At 28.6% G+C, this 17,232-nt stretch overlaps 1 long non-coding RNA gene across 1 annotated transcript; it reads left to right on the plus strand.

Annotated features, from left to right (window-relative positions):
* The first annotated feature begins 14,110 nt into the window (after positions 1-14,110).
* LOC118046885 (uncharacterized) lies at positions 14,111-15,032 on the plus strand. The gene is made up of 2 exons (XR_004687247.2): positions 14,111-14,617; positions 14,711-15,032. It is a non-coding gene; the product is annotated as an uncharacterized lncRNA (long non-coding RNA).
* The last annotated feature ends 2,200 nt before the right edge of the window (positions 15,033-17,232 follow it).

The raw sequence follows: 17,232 nt of genomic DNA on the forward strand, positions 1-17,232 counted from the left end.
GTAAAGACAATTTTATTTTTATGCATTTGTACCATATTTAGTATATATAGTGGTTATTTGACACTTGTTTCGTTGTAGGTTCACAATTTCTTTTTTAGTAAAAAAAAAATATGCATGCTTTTCCAATATGTTTTTTAATATAAAAAATTTTCAATCATAAATCAAAATATTTATACATGCATCTATAAAACAAATCAACATTTGATTAAGAAATAACTAATATTAAGATATTTGATCTTGCATTACAGGCCATGTACTTAATTGTATTTAATAACTCTACTTCTTAGAATAATTTTTTTTAATCAAACAATTTTTCATTCCAATAAAAGGTAAATAAAAGTAATTAATGAAAGTAAATTGTATAAAACTATTAAACTCAATTATTAAAAAATCCAATGTTGAATAGCGAAATCGAAAAAAAAAAATTAATTTTAAAAAAAGCAACATAAAAAAATATTAGGGTCAAGCCAAGTTAACCCATTAACCCTCCAACCTTGGCATAGAATTGAGATAACCCTATAGAAAAAAAAAATCATGAAAATCAATTCATAAAAAACTAAATGCTTAAGAATGAAATAAAAAAAAATCACTTTCAAAAAAAGATCTAAACACGCTAAAATCAACCCAAGTTAAGCTTTGAAACCCATGACCATGGTTATAAGGTTGAGACTGGTTGAATCTAAAAACAATGAAGAAAATTTCTCAATAAAAAAAATATTAAAGGATGAAAGTAAAAAATAATTAAAAAAAATGAGAAAATGATTTGATTCAATCCAAGTTTAACTCACTAACCTTGTGATTTTAATAAAATTAGGAGTACCCCATATAGAGAAAATATGAGAAAAAGCATGAAGATCAATTAAAAAAAAAATCAAATGTTGAAGGATAAAATTGAAAATAAATCGAATTCATAAAATAAACTAAATAAACAAAAGTCAACCTGTGCTAACCCTCAAAACCTGTGATCTTGATCATGAGATAAGACTAACCATATAGAAGGCAAAAAAAAAAAAAAGAGAAGCAAAATTCTAAATAAAAATATTGAGGGATGAAATTGAAAAAAAAAAAGCAATAAAAAGGATTCAAAACAAAACAAATAGCAATAAAAAGAATGGGGACAAAATTTGACATAAAAATAAATTGAAATCAAATGTTGATAAATGAAATTAAAAACAAAATTCAAATAGAAAAATGATAAAAAGAATCAAAAGAATAAGAACTAAATTTGATATAAAAATCAAATGAAACCAAATAACAAGGGAACAAATTGAAAATCAATTCAATCAAAAAAAGGTAACAAAACAAAACAAAACAAATAGAAATTAAAAAAATAAGAGCCAAATTGGATATAATAAATAAATGACATGACACCTTTTTATTTTGGAGAAAAGAGGAAGAAGAAGAAAATTTGCATTAGACCAACAGGAAGAGGACATTGATGCGTTGCCAACATCACCATAAAAGGTGGTGTTTGACCATTAGGCGATTCTACATATGGCACTTAAAGGGTGCGGGCGTCACCTATATGTTGGTGCATGAGTTTCACGCATCTGCTGCTTTTTATTTTTGTTAGTATTTAAAATTTATTAAAATACTACATTGCCCCAAAGCAAACTTGATATTAACAAAAAAATGGAGGAAAATACATAAAACCTTTTAGAAGGAAGTTTAAGTTTTTTTTTTTTTTTGCTTTCATGAGCAGTTAAGTAATTTAACTATGCTTTTAAAATAGACATGTTTAAAAGGTCCCTAGACATCAGTAAATTATTTTTTGCTTCCAAGGTGATTTTAGTCATTTGCATTGTTCCCAAGGAATGTTAAAGTGCAAACTTGCCCAAAATAAATTTTTCAATGCCTAATATGTCCCCATAAAAAGGTCATATTACAACTCAATGGCTAGTTATTTGATTGGGATAAAAAAGGTTAAAATGAGATTTTCAATATCGAGTGCTATAGTGGAAACCCCATGTTTTATAGTGTTTTACTTAATAACCATTATTTGTGTTTAATTAACTAATGCATAAGGATTTATCAATAATTTTCAACAAATTTTTGTTGGCTTAAGCCCTTTTTAATAACGGTCTGAAAATAGGTTTTGGCCTAAGCGCCAAGTGTGACCTACCGCTTCTTGGGTCCAAGCACCAGCCGCTTGGCTTAGCAACCTGCTTGCTAAGCATTAGGCCTAGCGCTAACACCCCGCATGCTAGGTAGCAGGCTTGACGCATTTTAGGACCAAACATCATGTATATGGCATAATCTCGAGCATTGTTTAAGGCCAAGCTTATAACCAACGCCCAACATCTAACCTTCTAGGATTTTTACTCTTCGAGCACCTGGAATCAATATCCAAAACCTTGCACCTGGTTCCTCATGTCAGACGTATGACCTAACACCCTTTAGGCCCAGGCATCGCAGCTTAGTCTTGGGATTGTTTCGGGCCTAGGCTTGTGGCTTGGGCTAAACACTTGATCCTTTGATATTTTTACTTAACCTAGGCTCTTTGTGGCCCTCGCCAAGCTAAACCCAAGCTCTTTTTTCCTTGCTGCACATGCTTGATGCCCCATGCTTAACTCCCTATGCTCGATGCCTGATTTCTTGTGCTAAGCATACAACTTGACATCCTTTGGGCTTAAGCATCGCGTTTAGACTAAGCCTTAGCTTGGGTTCAAAGTGCCAAGTAGCTCTAGGTTTTCTTCCATTGGGGAGTTGGGTATTTTTATTTATTTATTACATATGATATAATAGACTTGTTCATCAAGTCTATATTTTACTCACACCCTTAGGTGTACAAGAGTCTTCAATGAATTATCATGTTTCATCTTATTAACACTGTGTCATAGATATTTGTCCCTCATTAATGCTACTAGTGTGAAATGACTTTCTAACCCCCTCATTCAAGCAAGAGAACAAGATCCAAAAGGTATAAATATCCATTGAACTATCTAGGTGAAAGGTTCACAATTTTCATTCTCAACTTACACATATTATTCTCTTACAACACTTATTTTCATACCAAAACAAGAACAAACAACTTTATTCTAAGAATTTAATCCTCATTTGCATATTCATTATGTTTTTCCTCTATAAAGATATTGGCTAAAGCATCTGAATATCCTAAATCCACCCAAAAAAGAATGTTTTATTGGTATCAGGACTCTCACATTAAGCTACCACCTTCCTTTGCTTTGGAAAATAGATGTAACATCATGAACACTTAATAAAATCATCACCCAATCATTAAAAAACTCAATTTCTAAGCATCTTAAATTTTGAAATATCATCATTAACTTTTTTCAAAGAAGAATATATTTACCCTGTCATGACATTTTGACTTTTTAAGATATATGACTTTAGATTTATTGTCACATCTCAAATATTCAATTAATAATCTCATTTTTTTCCAAGTCATATTTAAAAATAATACTACAAGAGATTTAAAAATATAAAATTATTTCTTAAGCATATTAATAATATATTTTAAGTAGTAAATTGTTATTGATAAGTACAATTGTATAATTATAAATCAATCATTATATTTAGAAATCATATATATAATGTTAAATTATGTGCTCATTATTTATTAGAAGACTTTCTGTCGTATATTTTAAAAATAATATACCAACTACCTAACTCCAAGTATAAACTACTTATTAATTGATATAGTGATTACCTAAATAGGTGGCTCATGCTACATTGCGGATCAAGTTAAATTTTTCCTAGCATAAAAAAGGATATCTAGGTGATAATAATATTTTTAAAAGAGAGAGAAAAATCTAGGATCCAGATTATTGACTCGTCGAATGGGTTCAATAAGCTCAACTAATTTAAAAGGTCTCAACGATCTTATTTTTTTTTTTTTAAAAAAAAGCCAATGATAATAAAATAATAATGACAATGACAATGACTAATAACAAAAATAAACACTTGTCAATATTATAAAGATACCATCAAAATATTCTTAAAAGGTCTTAATGATCTTATTTGATAGCAAAGCAAAAATTGAATGAGAACACGATAACCTCATACAAAGAAAAATAAAAAATAAATAAATCAAAACTCAATTACTAGCAAATTAAACACTAAAGGGTGAACTAGAAAAAAATTAATTTTAAAAAAGGATTAAAAAAACTTACTTAAGTTAGTATATCAAATTCATGGTCCGATTGTGAGACCAAGATAACCCTATATAAAAAAAATCGAATAAAACAAGGTGATACAATCCTTAAATGGGTTGAATAAAGAAATTTTGATTCTAGAGTAATTGTGTTTACCATCTAATTTTATGTTATCAAACATAACTCTCAATCTGACCATTGAATCAGGATGATATTTCACTAGGATTGGGTTAAAATATCAAGTCAATTGGGGTTCTAAAAGGTATCATGATACAGTCATCAAATGCGATAAATATTTTGTTATTTGTTGGCTTTTGATGACTTATGGACTTTCTATTTGAAGATGATTCTTTTCCTAATAATTCAAGGATACTCAACAACTAATTTTGAAACTTTTTCTAGTACTACAAGAATCTTTAATAGGCAACAACATAGTTTTCAAGTGTAGTAATGATTCCTTTAATGTTCCAAAATCCTTTTCTTACAAGGATTCTTGCACTGATTTTTCCTATTGCATAATTTTATACTAATAAGCATAATATTTTGTTCAATCATTTGATCGGATTAAGATTTTACCTTACATTTCTAGAGGTTTTGTTTTATATTGGGTTTGAATTTCATATAAATTTACATTAAGAAGACCTTGCAATAAGATATAGAAGATACGATGCGAGATTTATATTAGTATTCTAGTTGATTTATTATTATTTTTTTCTATTTAATTTAGAGCTCTTCTATTATTATTTTTCTAGCATTGTTTAGGATTTTTTTTACATATTATAAATAGGTTTATTTAGATTGTACTTAGGTTTTAGCTTTTCATCCATGATATTTTAAATAAACGTGTGTTTTACATGATGTAATACTTCTCTTTGGTTAAATAAAGAACAATCAAACTTATCAAAGTATAATTAACTTTGTGGTATTCTTCCTTATACTTCTAGTACATGTTTTTCTAATCGTTAAGTGGGGGTTCATATTTCAAATATGTTGGTGCTTTTGTTCAAATAATCTCTATGTCACCCTCATATTAAACCTAACTCTTTGGCTTTCTAGGACTAATTTTTCTTGCATATAGGTTACATCATCATGGGGTTCATATAATTTGGTATCAGAGCTAGGTTCTGAAATCAGGTCATACTTTCCTGAAAATTTTGTTTTCTTTGTATTCTATAAGTTTAGTTGTGTTTTTCACTCTTCTTTTTCTCTTTCTATTTTTGGCATCTTAGTACAAAAAAAAAAAGTGCTATTTCATTTTTTTTTATTATCCCTAAACATATTATTAGCATAAAAATTCAAAAAAAAAGAGGAATAATAGATGTTATTCAAGTTTGTTTAAATTCTATCGTGAAAACACAAACAATAGGAAACTAAATTGAACCATCTTAAAAACACTTCAATTGATATGTTGATTATTTGGGGTAAAATTGCACTATATATTATAGTTGGGTTCTTTTTTAAATTTGTTTGATTGAGGCTTCAATTTTGAGTTAAATTTGATCATAAATTGATCATACATGGGTGTTCGATACCTAAGCATAAGAAAATGACCTATAAACCGAGATATGTTTTAATTGGGTATAATGGTGCTACACACAAAATTTGAGGTTATTCTGATATCATTTAGTCTGGGTCTCAATTTTGGTGTTTATAATTGCATAATGGGATAAATTTGCATCAAGTTATAAAAATGTGTTTGTTAATATTTTTTTTGACCTATTTAGTTTATTTATGTTGTATTTGGATTATTTAGGAGTCAAATAAGTTTTTTTATTAATTGTTTTTTTTTGTTTTATTTTGAGTATTTGCATTGTCCATATTTTTTAAGAATTCATTTGGCTACACACGGAATCATAATCATAGTTTTTTTTTTTTGCTTGCTTGTTTTAGTGTTTATTTTGTTCTTGATTCATATATATATATATATATATATATATATATATATATATATATATATGTTGCATTACGATATCAATTGACTTTGGCTCATTGATTTTCAGTTCCAAAAGATAAGCAAAAAAGGGAGCTGAGAAGTAAATAGTGAGAACAATTGAGTGAAAAACCTTGAATTTTATGAAACACAAGAGTTGTGAGGTATATTTTTCTTGCTACTAATCAATTAAATTATATAGATTTAAAGATGCTTGAAAATAATGAGTATGCAAAACCAAAAATGAAAAACAACTTTCAAATGCAATCTTTCATCCAACAACTTGAGCTACTGACTAGGGTGATGAAGGATATGAAAGATGAGATGGCTTCGATGAGATAATAAAATAGTGGGATGAATGGATTGAGAATAGGGTTGATCGGTAAGGAAACCCTATTTGAAGGGCCTTACAAAATGTTAAAACTGACTTTGTTGATTTTATGGATGAAAACACATGTAGATGATGAAGACTATAACTTTGTATCTATAGATTATAAAGATCAATTTGGGTAAAATCGAATCTAAAAGAATGTTAGTTTTGTTCAGGGTATAAAATTCAGCCAGAGAAAGAATTCTCGATATTTTAGGCTTCGTGATGGTTCATGTAGAGAATTAGGGTCAATTAAGATGTACCCTTGTTAATAAATTGAACTTATGTACTTTTAAGCATCATAGACCTTATAGATTGCAATGGTTGAATGATTGTAATGACTAAATAGGTCTTGGTTCTATTTTTATTGGGAAGTATATTGATGAGGTTCTGTGTGATGTGGCTCCAATGCATGCAATTCACATCTTGTTAGGGAGACCATGACAATTTGACAAGAAAATAACATATGATGAGTTTAAAAATAAATATACTATTATAAAAGATGGTAAAACCATCACTTTTATACATTTTACACCCAAACAAATATATGATGGTCAAATAAAGTTAAAAAAATAGAACATAATGACATAGATAGAAAAAATTAAAATGAGGAACAAGGTGAAAGAAGACCATCAGATTTATCCATAACCCAAAACACTTCTCTCACTACCCAAAACCATTTGGCCACTTCTGAAACAAACCCAAATTTGGCAAAAAATGGAGGCAAGACTCGAAGAGTGAAAAACGTAAGTGATTGAAGTGTGAATTATGTTGAAAGACTAAAGAAACAACCTACTTTTAATGCTAGATAGGGTGAAATTTAACCTATTATTCAAACCGACCGATAATCCTACTTGTTTAGAAGTTCATTTTAATATTAACAAATTTGACCCTTATATTTCTAGTTTTTGTGTTTCTTTATTGCAAACGTTTGATGATGTTTTTCCTAATGAGATTCTTAGTAAATTGCCACCAATAAAAGAAATCAAACATCAAATTGATCTTGTACCTAGCACATTGATTCCTAATCCCTCAGTCTATCAAAGTAATCTTAAGGAAACAAAAAAACTTCAAAATAGGTAGAAGAGTTAATGACAAACATGTATTCCTTTGACATGAATGAAAGGTCTATAATTCTTATACCTTGAACACTTAAGCAAGTATATGATGAGCTACTAAAATTGAAGAAAGGGAAGATGATTGAAAAAGAGAGCTTATATATCAAAAAGACCTTATTTCCTAACAAAAGTTTTATGGATTTTGAAGATGATTGTCATAATTCAATTTTGGATTCCTTAAATTATTAAATATTTTTCTTTTTTTATCCAAAAATCCAAAAAGAATTAGAAATTTAAAATCCAAAAATATTTTTGAGATAAGAGAAGATAAACCTTTGAGCTGTAAAAGACCAAAACGTTACAAGAATAGCTAGATTAGGGTATGCTGACAAGATAGGCTAGAAAAAGACTTAATTTGAAACAAAGTTTTAGGTTAAAATTCTATACCTTCCCTTGTATTAACTTGTAGTGTTAAATTATCAATTTATTATATATGTAGACTATGTATTTAGTTTGAAAGAGTGAAAGGAGAAATAAATGGAAGAAAAGTGGACTTGATTAGCGATACAAGTTAATGGTTGCTAATGATGTCAATGAAATTACATCGACATTCACATTTATTGGAATTTTGATTTGCTATTCCAAAGCTAGGAAACTATTGACATCCATGCAGTCACATTGATATTGGCAAAACCATGATATAATGATTGTTTAAGATGACTTTATTAGCCAAACCAATATTGGTGCTAATTATACCAACGAGGTTGCATCGGTGTTGGCAAAACTATCACTTAATTAACTATCCCGGGTGATCGGGGGCTAATGATGTCAATAAGATAACATTGACACCAATATACACTTAATTTGATTATTTTAAGGACTTAGAGGAAAGAGTATCAACATATTTCTTATTAGTCATTTAAGGGTTGAAACCAATTAAGTTTAAGAACTTAATTAAACTTATAACGGGTTAAGAAGATTCAATTGACTTAATTGAAGAAAAATCAAGTTTGGAGGCCTAATTCGGATTATTTCACAAAGATTAGAAGATTAGGGACACAATTGGAACATTGAAAGGCTAAATTGGTGCAATTAGAGGTGCAATTGGAAGAAATTTAAAGTTTGAAGGCTAATTAAGGGGCAAATTAAAGAATCTAAAAATCAAGGATCAAAGTGAAAGAGGCGTGCACATACAGGGATTGAAATGGATTAAAACCAAGGTTAAATTTGAAGAAATTAGAAGTTTGAAGGTTAATTATGGAAAAAATTGAATATATCAAAGCTCAAGGACCATATTATAAAAGGCACTGAATATTGAGGGTCAAAACTGATATGACCAGGGATTTAATCGAAAGAAGTCTTGAGAAATCAACCTAATTTGGATGAATTTAATGAAATTTGAAGATCAGGGACCATTTTGTAAATAAAAAAGAAAATAAACAAAACAATGTTGTTTTCGGTGCCATTGTTCACTTTCTTCTTCATTCGTCCCATAAGGGATTTGACATGTACAGAGCCATTTAATGCTCTCTCATGTCTCAAGTAAGATAAAAACCACGCTTCTCTGATAGTCCCAAACATATACACCCTAGCATGGTTCCTGTTGAGTGGTTGTCCTTGTAGCCACATCAATATTGGTCCAAAGACATTGACATGATAAACCTTTGATAACCTAGTTTTAATAGTAATGGGTTGTTGGCTTGCTATCAATGGTTGGGATCAATCCTAAAAGGCTAAATGGTTAAGATTCGAGTCTAAAAGGGAGCCTAAAAACCTTCCACGCCTTTTATAAAAAAGAATAACTCATTCCAACAAAGAGGGGAGGAGAGGACCAAACTAAAAAACCCACACACACCCACACATTGTGTTTACAAACCCTCGGCCATGAAACATCAGTTAATTTGATTAACTCTCATAAATAAACACATGTATGTTACCACCTGCACACCGTTAAAAAACTTATATACATTAGACTCCACTACCACACCCTAAATGTTCAAAATCCTCCTACTCGAGATATAACCCTGACCCTTGAAAATCAACTTCCAAAATTGGTTAACCTTATCAAGTTTTCAATAGTTCCATCCAAAAAGACAGCTCCAGCTGGAGCAAGAGAAGTTGAAACCAAGTTTATAACAACAACATCGTTATTCTTTTTGGTTTCCAACATTAATTTTTTTGGTTTCTAGCATCCCTAACAATAACGTAGAATTTACCTAAGCACTATGGAATAGTCGGGGCATAAGAAACATTCATAAACAAGAAATCCAGAACTTTATGTTGTAACATGAATGAGTTTCTCTCTCACTATTCTTTCATGCCCACCATATCCTGTTCAATTTTTCTTAGTCAAAAGGCATGTTTATAGTGTAGTGTGGTTATTAGTTGTGTTTGTAAAAGAAGCAAATGTTCTTTTATAGAAGTATGGATTTATTTTGGAATGGGTTATCTCCCTTTACATAATAAATAAATATGCTAGTATATTACCCATATATTTTAGTCTAAAACATGGCAGCTTTCTTTCTCTCCTTTTTGTTTGGTTTTATGAAGCTTCGTCCCTTAGAATAATATATACATGAAGTTTTACAGTGTTTCCTCATGGTGATGTGTTTCTGTAACTGTTTTAGGGGGCGTGTAAGAACATGCTTGTAAGTTAGTCTTTTACATGAATATAGTTCCTTGCCCTTTAAATCTTAGCTTTATATGGATATGGTTTTTTGGTAAAGGCTATACACAAGTTCATCAAATAATGTTGTTTTGATCTTTCAAAAATAGAAGAAGGTATTTAATTATATTCATGGGCCAAGCTTTCAAAATATTTTTTTTTTAAATGGGTTTTTCTATTTGGATGAGGCCATGTCTCCTTTTATTATGAGTTATACGATGCTAGCCTTGGTTCAAGTTAGGAAGCCCAGTCCATGTAGTTGATTACCAAAGAAAAAAAAATGTTTTTCTATTTCTTAGGGCCTGTTTACCAAACACGCCCTAATGGATTTTCTTATAGTTTTATTTTATTTATTTTTTCTTGTTTTGTCAAACAAGCCCCAAATGATTTCCAAAACTTCTAAGAAATTTTAGGGACCATTTTAATATTATTTATGGGTCCCTCTCATGTTTTTTTTTTTTTTCCAAAACAATTCACTTAATATCAGGCTATACACTTATATTGTACGATATAGACCCAATATTGAAAATATTTGTTTTTCTTTTAAATATCAAAAAACAATTCAAAGATTCAAAAATATGAAAATATATTTTTATTTGTGTGCATATGGTCAAGTTTATCAAAAATAGAAAAAAATATATTTTTGTTAAAAAAGAAGGTATATGGCATGATTTAACATCTTTTAAAAACCAAAATTCAAGAAAAATAGTTTTGTTGACATATTTGCATGCGTTTTGAATTCAATGACTAATTTATAAAATCCTTTAGAATTTGGTCTATATTTCAAAAATATAAAAATTATTTTGTTTCTTTTAATATATGACATAATGAACTTATACATAAGACATATTCTCGATATTGAAAAAAAAACAATTTTTTTCTCCTTTTATTTGTTTTGACTCTAAATTGGTTAAACTTGACCATAAAGCTATGGTCCACTCTACTTGGGTGGACCAGCTTTAACCATTAAATAGGCAAACAGTTAGAAAATACAACAATATATTAGTTTATTCCAAACAAATAAACAATGCAACTTATCATAAATAAGGTGTTTGATAGGTGATACATCCTTTCTATACACAACAAATCTCCTTCATCCAAAATTTAAGACTAGTTAGGGTTCCTAGTGACCAAAATACTAGGTGACAACTCCATCTTTTTTTTTACTAAGAAGAAATAAAAATTTCTTGTTCTTTTCACCCATCACCATAAAGATCTTGGTTTAGGAGGATGTTCACTGTGATGCCGCACATTTGCGATAATGATGTTATGTTTTGGCTTGGTACTTATTTGTTTTATTTAAGGGATGATCTTTATGTTATACTTTCAAGGACGAATCCTTTCAAAGAGGAAGGAGATGATATTAACCAAGTTAGGTCTGAATTTTGCCTTAAAATGCCTATGGATTACTTTTACAAGATCAAACATATCTCTCAAATTGTACATTATATCATGTTTATATTTTACAAGTAGATACTAGACAATGTAACTATATTGTGGTACGATTTTAGGTAAATCAATATTCAAGAACACATTCTTTAAATTGGTTAAAGTTGTTGTTATTGCTTTGACAGATTTGTCAATAAAGTGTTTTTTCTTGGCAATTTTGGCCCAATCATTCTAGACATATAATGGGTTAATTTTAGAAAAAAGAAGAAGATTAAATTAAGCTTATTTAGACCTTAAACTTGTACATGGGCTTAGGTTGTGAGGGTTCCTAATATGAGTTGGATTTATTGAATAATTGAAGTTTTTTTTTTCCTAGGATATAGAAGCTATAAATTCTTTAGTTTTAGTTCTCATTTATTTATTTTGGTTCCCTTTTAAGTTATGGCATATTAAAGGGAATTTTAACACTTGTTTTTTCATTATTAATTTATGCTTTTAGGCTTAATTAATTAGCTAAAGCCTAATACTTGTTTGAGCTTAATTATTAATTAGCTTTCAGCTATGGCTTAAGGTTTGTTTGGGTCCATACTTTCAGGTTTCTTAGTATAGGTTTTAGGTTAGTTTTGCAAGTGGGCCAAGTTAGCCCACAAGGGTATATCCCTTCCTGTTTTTATTTTCATAAGTATAAACACTCTTTGTAATGACAATATATTGAGACTTGATAATACTATTATTATTGAATTTATTTAGCTTATGTGAGAGAGATTCTCGTATTCTTTAGTTCTCTAATGAACTAAATTGACTTATAAAAAATTAACTTGCTTTGTGGCCTCTTTCTTATATTTCTCGTTCACAAATTGATATTTTTAGGATAAGGGTTCTTATTCCAATATTATTGCTTCCTTAGGATAAGTTTTCATTCTATCACATTCCTATCATACTCGTTTTAGCTTTCTAAGATTTATTATCAATGCTGTTGTGGGTTGTATAGCCACGTGATCATGAGGTTCGCATCATTATGATGGAGGTCAACTCTCAAATTAACTAAATGATAAAAGGAAAAAAAAATCAATTAAAAAAGCATAAAACAACAAAGTCAACTGAGGTTAAATCGATTAACACAGGACTCGGGATATAAGATCGGGATAACTCCAAATAAAGAAAAACAAAAAAACTCAAAAAGCTTAAGGCCCAATAACCTAATATCGAAGAATAAAATTAATAGAAAAAACCAATTTTTTTAAAAAGATCAAAGTCAAATCAGAGTAATAGTTGAAATCATGATCTGAGTTACGAGACTAGAATTAGTCTCATATAAAGAAAATATAAAAAAATTACAAAGAAAAACTCTCAATCATCCAAATATCGAGGGATGGTATTAAAAATAAATAAATCAAGTAAACAATTTAAAAAAAAAACAAAACAAATAGCAATAAAAAAAATAAAGATCATATTTAGTATAAAAATTAAACGAAATAAAACAATTAAGGATGAAATTAAAAAATAAAATAAATCAAGATAAGGATAAAAAAACATAAAATAACAATCAAAAGAATGAATACCAAATAAGATACAAAAATTAAATGAAATCAAATTATAAGAAATGAAATTGAAAAAAAAATCAATTGAAAAAAGCATTAAAAACAAAATAAATAGTAATTAAAAGAATATGGATCTAAATTGATACAAATATAAATTGGACATGACACATTTAATTCTTAGAAAGGCAAGTGTGAAACCTAAGGTTAGGAGAGAGAAAAGTGGGAGGAGAGAAAACATCTATCAAAACCCAACTACTTCATTGTGTACAAGCACTTGACCACTGGGAAGAGGATGTCAGGATGTTTTCAATGTTTTCTTGGAAGGCGATGTTTGGCCATCAGAGACACCTCACGCACTGTCTGAAAAGCACATACATCTCCCACTCACTTTTGTGTGCGTTGCACGGGCCTATCACATTTAATTTTAAATAATATTTTATATTTATTAAAATATTAAATTGTCCATTAATTAATTTTATTATAACTAAAAAATTGAGTTGAAGAAACAAAAAAAATCTTGGATACCAGTTCAAAAAAAAAAAATATTGGTTTTAAGAGTAGTTTAATAATTTTATTATGCTTTAAAAAGTGAAAATTTAAAAATTCTGCTGTCAGTTAAATAAATCTTTAATTATTAATATTATTCATATATTTATTTCTGATAAAATATTAAAAGAAGTTAAGAAGCGAGCATAAAAATCAAGAAATATCTTAATATTTTTAAAAAAATACTAAAAATATTCTATAATCTAGGCGCGTATTTTGTATACAAACTTTTTATAAATTATATTACTTCCATAATTGATACTAAAAAGATATATATAAAAAAAGAAAATAATATTTATATCCATTAATGTGCTGAAAAAATATAATACATAAATTAAAATTAATTATATAAACAGTAATCTATAAAATATAATTTACAAAAAATGATATATAAAATATTTCTTAAACATGTTGTTTTTAATAATTTTATCCTAATATTAGTTCCGTTCGAGTGGAATGAGGAAACTCTTTTAGAACCGTTCCCACTGACGCAACAACTATGTAGTTGCGATGTCAATAAATCAGTCGGTGAGATCCTTCCCACACGGCGTAATACATCATCACTTATGATGCGGCGTCACCACATCAAATACATAAGCCAACTAGGGCATAACACAAAATCCATCCCATCTTTACTGAAGGTATCAAAGAGCCTTTTTCAAATTGTCCTCTCATCTCTGTCTCCTCTCCCTCTCTCCCATTCTCTGTTCCATCATACATTTAAAGGGAAGAGGCATATTTCAGGTTTGTGCATGAATCTAATATAGCTAAAAAAATCCCATCAAACACAAATTAAAATACTAGATAGCACTCAGCACTAGTTTAGTATAGTATTAGATTCACGCACAAACTCGTAATCTGTCTTTTCCAATTCCTTTCTTCTTCTTTTTTATCTTTCCAGCAGGCAGGCCGCTCTTGTTCTTCCATGGATTTTCTTGTCTCTTCTGCTTCAAATCTTGATGTCCTTTGGCGCTGTTGGCTTTGGGGATCATCTTTCAGTCAAGTAATACCGCTCTATTTTAGTTTTTTCTTTTTGCCCCACTCTGTTTTTATTCCGTTTTTATTGATGTATCTTTGTGGGATTTCTTAATTTCAGGCTCAGAATCCCATGTCAATAATTTTAGTAATTGAACAATATTAATGGTGGTTCTTTATCAATTACCCGACAAGGAGAAAAACGTGATTCGGTAAGTCGGGCTACCCAGTTTGATTATTGATACGAGGCTTGATCAGTTTCCTGAATTAGCTAATAAGCTGGTGATTTTACTTAATTTGAAGCTCACAATAGCTTAATTCTGTATGAAAATTTGTTTAAAAATCTGGATAGGTTAGTTACATTTCAATTTCTATGTGAATGAACTCTATTATTCCGAAGGGCTCATTAATGCTAATGTTCTGCAACGCATTGTTTAGGTGAATTTCTTTTGCGTTTAAAGCATGCATAGTGTCTATTCGAGAGTGTTAAATATTTTTTCAAAATGTTTTTGCTTAAAAATACTTTAAAAAAATATATTATCCATAGCCTTCCATCAAAGATTTTGGTATGCTTTCCTGCCATCATAGTACCAAGAGGGTTTTATATATATATATATATATAATAATGTGCTACGAAATACTAACAATTTTATCTACTTCGGTAGAATTTAGGGTATTATCAGAAACCTAAAAGGTGCGGCATATTTAGCTGGGAAAAACCAAGCATTGTAATATATTTTCTTAACTTCTTTTTTTTTTTTTTTTCAATTTTATCTTTACACATTATATTGGATGAGTTTTAGTTAGATTATTTGTTTAGACTTATTTTTTATAGGGGTTTTTTAGGTCATAGAAAAATATCTTGACTTTGGTTAGGCTTGATTTCACATGAAAAAAATTGATTTTGTTGCTTAAAAAAAACATTCGAAGGACAAAATTTATAGTCAGAGAAGATTGAAGGTTTATTTTTAAAAAGGGAGCCTTCTTAACATATTTGTCTTCACAATTTAGCAAAATTATTCTTTTGTCCCTTTAATTTGATTTTTTTGTACAAAATTTCATTATATTCACATTTTATTTTTTGGGTTTGAAAGAGATGAGAGACGGAAACAACAAAGAAAAGACAAAGTCGTCAAGTTTTCTCTTTTCAACAGTTAAATTATTTGAATTTGGTATCAGCGAGTTTTATTTAATAAAATGAATTCATCTTGGTGTTTTTTTACTCCTAATAGCACTTAAAAAATGGATCGGGAAATCTTTTTTCATTTCAGGTTAATTTCTGGTTTTTTATCAATGGAAAGCGATTTTGATATTAAATAGAGGTTTTATTTTTTAGGTGTGTTCTCGTTTTAATATTAGATATAAGTTTTTTTTAGGTGTATTCAACTAGAAATGACTTTTTCTAAGCCGAAGCCTTGAATTTCTCAGCAAAGCAAGTAGGCCATGTGTTGCCAGCACTTCTCTTTATGGGCTAGGGCTAAAAAGTGGTTGTTTCTGCTTTTGAAACAAACCATAAAAAATAAGTGTTTGATAACTAAAAAAACATGATTTATTGTTTGTGGATCCCAACATAATTTGCGTTTAAAACACAGGGCAGCGGAAAGTAGCTTGTGCACAATGAAAATTCACTCTGCATGCAAAGGTGAGCATTAAAAAAAATAATTTATTTTTTTTATTTTTAATTATGTTTTATACGAAAAACTAATGTTTAATATTATTCAATGAAACTTATAAATTAGAAGGAGATTGTATGATGGTATAACATTTGAAAAATTTGATCGTAATTTTAATTTTTTTCTTATGATATTTTACCTTATTTTGTTGCATTGTCAAAAAACTATTGAAAACTGTAATCCTTGTCGGATGAATTTCGTACATGGTGGAATTGTAAATAGTTTAATGGAAAAATAAAAAGTATTTTTAAATAAACTATTATTTATTTTATAATGTAATAGCAATAGTTAAATCTACAATATTTAAATTAAAAATCATCAATATTAATATATTTTTTTTTAGTTATTTTATAACCTCAATTTGAAAAACATTCTTAACCAAACACATTAAATTATTTTTTGTTAAATCTTAATTTTAATCATAATTTTAACAAAATATATATAAATACTAAACCAATCTCAACCTCAACCAAAAGTGATTTTTATAAAATAATTATTTTTAAACTACAACTACAAAAGATACCCAATACCAAACACACTGTAAGCATGTAGGTTCATCTTTTAAAATGGATTAATTAAAAATTAATTTAATATTTTTTAAAATACTATTAAATTTTTTACTAAGGTCAAAGTCTTTTTTTTTTTAAAATAATATTAGATAGTGTTTTTTTGTAACACCATTTTATGATATTTTCTTTTGAAATATTTTATGTGATTGCTATTTTTTTAGATATTACTTGATTAAATAGCATTTGATTTTTTATTATTTTTTAACAAGGTTATAACATTCTTTTTATAATATTAGGAAATATTTTTTTTTATTTGATCTTTAACGATGAATATCGTTTTCATAAAGTTTTTTTTGGTAACTTTCCCACTCATGTCAATTTTTATTGTCTTATTATCAAATACAAAATAAATTCCAAAAAACAAAGTTATTAAGAACAAAAGGTTTGTCGCACTATGATGT

Source organism: Populus alba, chromosome 2, assembly GCF_005239225.2.
Source record: "Populus alba chromosome 2, ASM523922v2, whole genome shotgun sequence".
NCBI lineage: Eukaryota > Viridiplantae > Streptophyta > Magnoliopsida > Malpighiales > Salicaceae > Populus > Populus alba.